Source organism: Cynoglossus semilaevis, chromosome 10, assembly GCF_000523025.1.
Source record: "Cynoglossus semilaevis isolate Cse_v1.0 chromosome 10, Cse_v1.0, whole genome shotgun sequence".
In the NCBI taxonomy this organism is placed as follows: domain Eukaryota; kingdom Metazoa; phylum Chordata; class Actinopteri; order Pleuronectiformes; family Cynoglossidae; genus Cynoglossus; species Cynoglossus semilaevis.
This window is the reverse complement of record NC_024316.1, coordinates 16,657,713-16,665,590: the sequence shown is the minus strand read 5'-3', so window position 1 is coordinate 16,665,590 and position 7,878 is coordinate 16,657,713. Positions and strand designations below refer to the sequence as shown.

At 39.1% G+C, this 7,878-nt stretch overlaps 1 long non-coding RNA gene across 1 annotated transcript in view; it reads left to right on the top strand.

The window, feature by feature from the left end:
* The window catches only part of LOC103385306 (uncharacterized), a 9,461-nt gene extending 1,609 nt beyond the window's left edge, over positions 1–7,852 (top strand). Inside the window, exons 2-3 of the long non-coding RNA XR_003050923.1 lie at positions 7,105–7,236; positions 7,378–7,852. This is a non-coding gene — a long non-coding RNA (uncharacterized LOC103385306). The remainder of the gene's footprint in view (positions 1–7,104; positions 7,237–7,377) is intronic.
* The last annotated feature ends 26 nt before the right edge of the window (positions 7,853–7,878 follow it).

The window sequence follows — 7,878 nt, the reverse complement described above, 5'->3', positions numbered from 1 at the left end:
TTCCTGTAAATTCAGCCAAAGGGGAAATAACTCTGGAGTGTGTCCTTGACTGCCAAAGATGCTAACCAAAACATGAACCCAAATAAATGACACTGGAATCAGTCCTATTTTATTTGCCTGACATTTCCAAGAAGCACGATCATAATGTGGAAAGACTTTTGCCTGAAACAATAAAAAATTTCCCTCTCTAATTAAAATGATTCTGGCTCAGCTGTTGAACCACCACTTGTATCAAAAGCTGGCTTCGCGGAGGCAACATGACCTGCGCCTACACATTTCCACGTTTTTAGTTTATTTTTATTTTATCGACTTTTGTCCCGCTTCTGGGACTGTGCGCTCTGATTCCGAGAGCTCCACTTAGTCCCCCGTTGCAGTTTTTAACTTTGCAAACAAAATCGCTTTGTCTTGTTCCCAGGAGAGGAAATGATTCAGGTCAGAGTATTAACAAAGAATGTAAGAACTGGATGTGGGCGAAGTGCTGGAACAATTTACTCAACTAAGTGTCACAATAGTTCCAAACATCGTCATCATATGTGCTGAGGGTCAGACTCCCTGAGATGGTGTGATTAGGACATTACTCTCTCTCTATATAAATATATATTTATATATATTTATATATATATACAGTTATATATGTTAAAATATATGTGTGTGTACTGTATGGATGTATGTATGTGTATATTTATATTTATTTATATACAATATGTGTGCTTAAATATATACATATACATGTATGTACATATATTTATATAAATATATGTATATATGGGTATAAATATACATAGATACATACTGTATATACATATAAATGTCTGCATGTACATATATGTGTATATATGTATGTACATATATGTGTGTATATATATATATATATATATATAGATATAGAGATACACATATACATACACAGCTGATGCTCCGCAGTGCTCCTCAGAGACACTCCCTAGAGGCTGCAGTAGCCAGCAGGTAGGCGTAGCTGCCTGTGAGACAGTGAGCTCATGGGACTTCCCCAGGGTCCTGGTACTGTTCTGTACTTACCTACTTAGAAAGTGCATTTGTAATCTGAAAGCAGCCGCCAACAGCCTCTTTACTGTCTGCAGGTACGAGCTGATCATCTAGGATTAGAGCAGACAGAGTGGCACTCAGCCACTGCTGAGTGTGCAGGGGTTAAAGCATGTCTAGCCCGGTCCTGTGTCATCAAGAGTTTACTTAAAATGTGCGGGTATTATCTAGCTCTTTCTGCGTAGGTGTGTGTGTGTGTGTGCTGGTGCGCACCAGTACTGTTATACAACTTTGTTCCGCGATGATGGATACTGTGAATGATACGTGCTCATCGGTACAGATTAAACCTCAACGGGAAGATGTGTCCCTCTTTTGTCTCATTTGCTCCTGATGGGTCCCCCTGATTACACGTGTACGCAGTACATGCAGTACGAGCAGAGGCCTGTATTCCCTCCGGCACTTGCACGCTCGCTCCTGCAGCCAACAAGCAAGACAGTGTCTACAATTATTCATAATCCAGGGCCTGAGGGTGCTGTGGTTCAGTGGGTGAAGTGGGTCATCTTCCAACCATATCAGGGGCGGGGAAGGGGGGGCGGGGGGGGGGGGGCAGGAAAGGTCGAGGTGGTTGGAAACCACTGCTTTAAAAAATGAACTTAGGAGCATTGACTTTATTCAACTTTTTAGCTCCCGTGGGCCACACAAAATGAATTGGCGTACCGTATTTGGCCTGCGGGCCTTGAGTTTGACACATACGCTTTACAGCAATGTGTCAGATGGCTGGTAACTGATAGTTTTTCTGTTCACATATGTGTGCATGTATTCCTCCCACAGTCTGATGTAATGCTGGTTAACTGGTTAACTGTTCAATTTGAGTTGACCACAGGTGTGAATGTTAGTGTGAATGGTCTTTTGTCTCCATGTGTGGCCCTGTAATGAACTGGAGAACAGTCCAGTTCCAGCCCCACAGCGACGGTAGAAGATGAATGTACATATGTACATTAATACATCAGTACTGCTATTATATCACCCCCTACTGGCAAAACGGGAAATATTTAAATTAACCAAACGCCAAGATAAAATTCCTGCATAAGAAACTTTCTGCGTAATCGTGCCATCAGAGTTCTCATCATCCCAGATCCTTATCTTATCTCCTGCAGGGAGGAATCAGGAGGAGACTTTTTTTTTTATTTTCCCTCCCTCCCTCCCTCTCTCCGTCCCTCCCCTGCTCCCTGTAAGTGCCAGTGACTGAGGCTGTGGTCACGGAGCATTCCTGGGGCAAGCCCACAGTGTTCTCTGGGTTGCCTGTACTAAAGTGTGGAACTCTGCAAGCCACTCTGCTCCCTGTGGTGCTGGTATGGTGAGCGGCCTGCTGGGCCTGCGGTGGCGTTGGTAACCTTACGTATGAAGCCCCCGTAGAGAGAAGAAAAGAAGGGAAAGACAGGAAACAGGAGCTCTCTGACTGTTGGGCTGATCATTTTCTCTAATGAGTCTTTGCAACAATCGTGGCGTGATGGGGGAGAACGTACAGTTAATGAGGAGCTGCTGTGATGTCACTGTACCATGTGACCATCTGGTAACAAAACATTAGGCTCTCTGTGAAACTCATTAACAGTCAGTGTACTGCAGTAATGACTCTCCAGAAACATGCATCCGTCTTGTATTTATCTCCCAGCAACAGTCGTTGGGACATTGAGAAAGTTCTGCCTCGGTGTGAAACAGCTGGTCATTGATGCCGACTTTTGTATTTTAGCTCCAACACATCATTTTGAAAGGGTTATTTGGTGTCTTTTTGATGTTGAACATGAACACTTTTGAAATCAGACAGATTTTTTTTACCCAAACTTGAATAAAAACCTGTTAAAATTATATTAAAATATAATATAATATAATATGTAATACATAGGGAAAAATAAGGGTTGTCTTTTTACATTTTTATATATGTAATACATAGGGAAAAATAAGGGCTGTCTTTTTACATTTTTGGTCATTGGTCATCGCAAAGGGTAGTTGTGGATTAATCATGATTAATCGTGATTGCAATCGATCATGATTAATTGATATCAATCAACATTCCTAAATACAAAGAAATAAGGGGCGGTGGTGGTTTGGTAGTTAAGGAAGTGGACTTGGGTCCTGAAGGCTTCAGGTTCGAGTCCACCAGCTGCCAAGTTGCCACTGAGGTGCTCTGAGCATGGCACCGTCCCCACACACTGCTGCCCCCTGCTGACTTTGGTGATGGGTTAAACGCAGAGGTCGCATTTCGTTGTGTGCAGTGGTGTGCTGTGTCACAATGACAAATAATTCACTTTAAAAAATGTCTCTGTTTTACCAGAACAATGATGAACAGCTGGGAGACGAATGTGTAAAATATTTTTAAAAAAAATACAGCTCATTTTTTCTTACTAAGATATAAAACTGTTTTGACTTGACTTTGTGTTAGAATCTTTTGACTTCCCCTCGTTGCAGAGTTGTTTGGAGTAAACCAGTATATTCCTGACTCTCGTCCATTTCTTATTTCTGCAGAATCCAGCTCTTCAGCTCCCAGAGAGAAAAAGTAAACAAACTGGTGTTGCCTCCAAATTTACCAAAGTCCAAAAACAAAATTTAAAAAAAAAAAGTCCCTGCAGACTGTGGTCTCTGACTCTGCAGCTAATCCATGCAACATTTGTATAAACTCTCTCACACTGTGTTAAAATATTAACAAAAAGTGAGTAAAAGTGTTTTAATAAACACTTCTTTTATTTGACTTATTAGTCAGGGGAGATTCTGGCTGCTCTGTCAACACCGTCCACACTCTCGTCTTGTGCTCGGTGTGCAGCCCGATCCCTTTCACAGCCGGCGTCATAAATTAAACATAGCATGTTCCTCCCGTGGGTGTCTGTTGGTGAAAAAATAGCTTGGTTTGGTGCACGGTGCCGTGCCTGTGCACGGAGCCTTTGTCTTTAATGAAGTGTTGCCACAAAAAGCCCACTGATCCTCCAGCTCTGTGTTCTGACTTTCTCAGACTCCCTGAGTGACTCTGAGCTCATTTGGTTACACAAGAGCTCGCAATTACCCAGAGATTTAGACACAGGGACATGGGATATTTCCATATCTATGACGGATGTTGTGTTAATTACATCAAACTCTTACCCCTTTGTGCTGATTTTTTTTCCCCTCCTTTTGCCGTGAATGCATTAACATTATAGTGTTTTTAATTTGAAACCATAGATCTGCTGAAAGCATGTGTCGTAGAGTTGTTTTTTTTTGTGGACAAAACTAAAAAAAAGAAGGCTAACAGCTGCTACTTAAATACTGAAGACTGTAATAACAAGAGGAACAATTGTATTTAACGCATAGCAAATACCATATTTTTCAGACTTTAAGTCACACTTTTTTTTATTCCTTTGGGTCTGCGACTTGTATATTAAAATATATAATTTCATGTGTTTGTTATTTTCACATTGACAGCCTCTAGGGCATACCACCTGGCTGCTGCGACTAATACTCCGGAGCAATTTATATATGTTTTTTTTTTTCTTTATGCATTTTTTGGCTGGTGCGACTCCAGAGCGACTTATAGATAATATATATAACTAAGAGCAAGAATATTATTAAAATAGTGCATTTTCGTCCCTGTTAGCAGGACATGAATTTCTCTGGAAGAAAGTCATTGACCACATATGACTTCAGACTTAACTTGATTTAGACTCTGGTTTAGACTCCAGCATAAAACAAGAAGCAGTGCAGAGACATTTGTTAAAAGATAAAGATACAATTTTGATGAAATAAGAGATAATAGGGAGACTCCCCCCACCCTCCCCCCTGCCTCCTCCCTCCCCCCTCCCCGAGCTCTCTCAGATACAGTGCACCATCTGTATAAAGTTATCTCCAATCAAGTTTCTAATTATGTTTGACTGAGGAGAAAAAAAATCATATATGAGCACAGAGGTGATAATTACATAGTAGGATCTTCCTGTTTGTGGGAACAGGAACATAAATGCATCAACACAAGTGATTAATTTAGGTGATAATAAGGGAGGTGGGAGCAGGTGTGTGTGGGCACACGTACAACTGCATGGTTTCTGGAAACAGGTGGTGAAACGCTGACATAGGTGAGAAACTTCATGATGATGAGGAGGAGTTACGTCATGACGTCATGGTAGCTGTGGATTAATAAGGATTAGCCACGAATAATCAAACATGATTATTTAAGGTTAATCAAGACAAATCAACGTTCCTAAATATTTTTTTTTGTAACAGCAGGTTGTAACAGAGGTATGTGTTCAACACCTGTTTTCATTTGTGGCAAATTCAAATGATGGAATTATTAATACAAAATATGGAGAAATTCAAGAAAAATATACAAAAATGTGACTCAAAATCCAGCTTCATGGAGCTGTTGGATATTAGTCTTCACCTGGCATCCTGAAGGTGACTTAAAGAAAGTTATTAAATTTGGTAGTGAAGGTGAGGGAGTTCAAAAGTTTCTTCACGGCATTCTTTACAGAAAACTTACAAAGACTTATTCGTGCCAGGAAGTAGCAGATATTCAAAGCCGGGAACAAAATTCAATGAATGTGTAATGTAGCGTTGAGTCAAATCTACACAGGCTGTGGGTAAATAATGCTGTGCTGGTCATGGGTTTGCTACCACATCCACGAAACTTTGAGTTTTCATCATGTTTTTGGTGTTTGTTTTGGTGTTAAATCAGGCAAAACAGTGAGAAATCAGCAAAGGATTGCTTCTAAATTTCTCCCTGAATTCTTGTAGTAGAGACCTTCAATGTCATGTCATACTGTATGTAAAGTTCACATTCACAATGTCTGATGTCCATCAGATGAAGAAGAAGAGGAAGTTGAGTTTTCATCATGTTTTTGGTGTTTATTTGTTTTGTTTTGGTGTTAAATCAGGCAAAACAGTGAGAAATCAGCAAAGGATTGCTTCTAAATTTCTCCCTGAATTCTTGTAGTAGAGACCTTCAATGTCATGTCATACTGTATGTAAAGTTCACATTCACAATGTCTGATGTCCATCAGATGAAGAAGAAGAGGAAGTTCACTATAAAATGACCATTGGTGTGCATGTGAGTGTTCATAGTTGTTATACTGCTGCTGAGATTGGGGCAATATATATATAAATATATGTATATGTATATAGAAATATATATTTTATGTATGTTTGTATATACGTTCATTATATGCATATATAAGGACAGGCATTTTTTAGGCATTTATCTACATTTAAATATATGTACATATATGTATGTATGTATATATTTATATATATATATTAGCTGGTTTGTAATCATTCTCTTTTTTATATATATGGATAAATGTGCATATAATGTATATGCACATATATGTGTATATGTGCGTATATATCTATAAATAGATAGATATAGATAGATAGATAGAGTATACGTGTATATGTGGATAGCAGTTCCTCCTGCAGGAACTGCTCCGTTGCTAACGGTAATATAAATTTGCCTGGAGCCTCAATCGATCTCTAGGAATAAGGTCACTGTGAGTGGAAATCATCAGGTGTAAAATTAAAAAGAACTTGTGTGTTTTTAATTTTCCTTTTTCAAATGAGTTTTTCAATTTAGTTTCTAACTAGTATTTTTTGAACTTGAACTTGTAACTCCACTCAATAATCCAGGGCTGAGCAGGTTGACTGAAGGTCATTTTAATGCCATGGCCTTAATTTAACGGCTTCATATTGAAATCTGCAGTCGCTGCGTCTTAAATTGACTTTTCAACGTTTATAGTTTTTACTGGCGTCTTTATTATTCCACTCACAACGCTATATTAAACATTACCCCATCATTGCCGCAGCCGCATTGCTAATGCACATTTATTGATGTGTTTTTTTTTTTCATTTAACACAGCCTACTGGAGCAGGAATATATTGTCATCCATACTTGGGGCTGCTACTTTTTTTTTACATTTTATGTTTTTCTTGACCGTTTACCCTCTTGTTCCCATTTCAAATATCCAGTTGAGGACAGACTTATAAGAATATTTCAAAGAATATGAAATTCTTTTGAAAGTATTTCCCAAGAGTTTTGTACAAAGAAAGTTATATTTATAACTCTTTTCTTTTCTTTTTTTCACCTTTTAGGCTTACTTACATCTTCTTCTCTGCTGAAGCCAGCCCTCCAAGCCATGCAGAATTATACTGAGGACAACTGAAAAGAAAAAACGACACGTCTCGGAAGTCCCATCTTTGACGGACAAAGCTGCTAAAATAAGGGTCAATATCTGACCAAAAATAATATATCTCTATTAATCCTCCACTGTTTCACCTTTTCTAAATCCATGTTTGTTTGTTTTTTCATCCTCACACTTAACCACTGCGTCTCTACTTGATGCCTCCTGATTCCCCAATCTGCAGTGTGGACCTGGGGTCAAATCCCAGAAGGAACGTGCATAAACGGCCTGTCAAGAAATGAAAAATCACTTTCAGCCTGTCCCTATCGTCAGAGGTTACCACTGTGGTAAGTGGATTTGATTTTTGATTTTCACAACAGATGCCTTTTCCTGACGTAGCCCAACCTTGGAATAAGGGATCAGGTTGTATTGAACCCAGAACCTTCTGCTGTTGGCCAATCACCTTTGTCTTTCAAAGAATAGTCACATTAAAAATAATTTGCATAAACTCATATTAATCAAATTAACTTGGCAACAGCAATTTAAAAAAAACGCTGTGAACCAGGCCGGACATTTTTAGGCTCCTGACACTTAAATGAACTTCTCTTGGTTCAGTGTTGTTTTTTGTGATTTGTGTAATTTATGTGTGAGGACAAGTCACTAAAATGTAAAAAAATAAATTAAAAAAAATCTAATTTTAATCGCCCCCCAGTCCCCGCCCCCCCAGGTAGACCCTCATTCCACT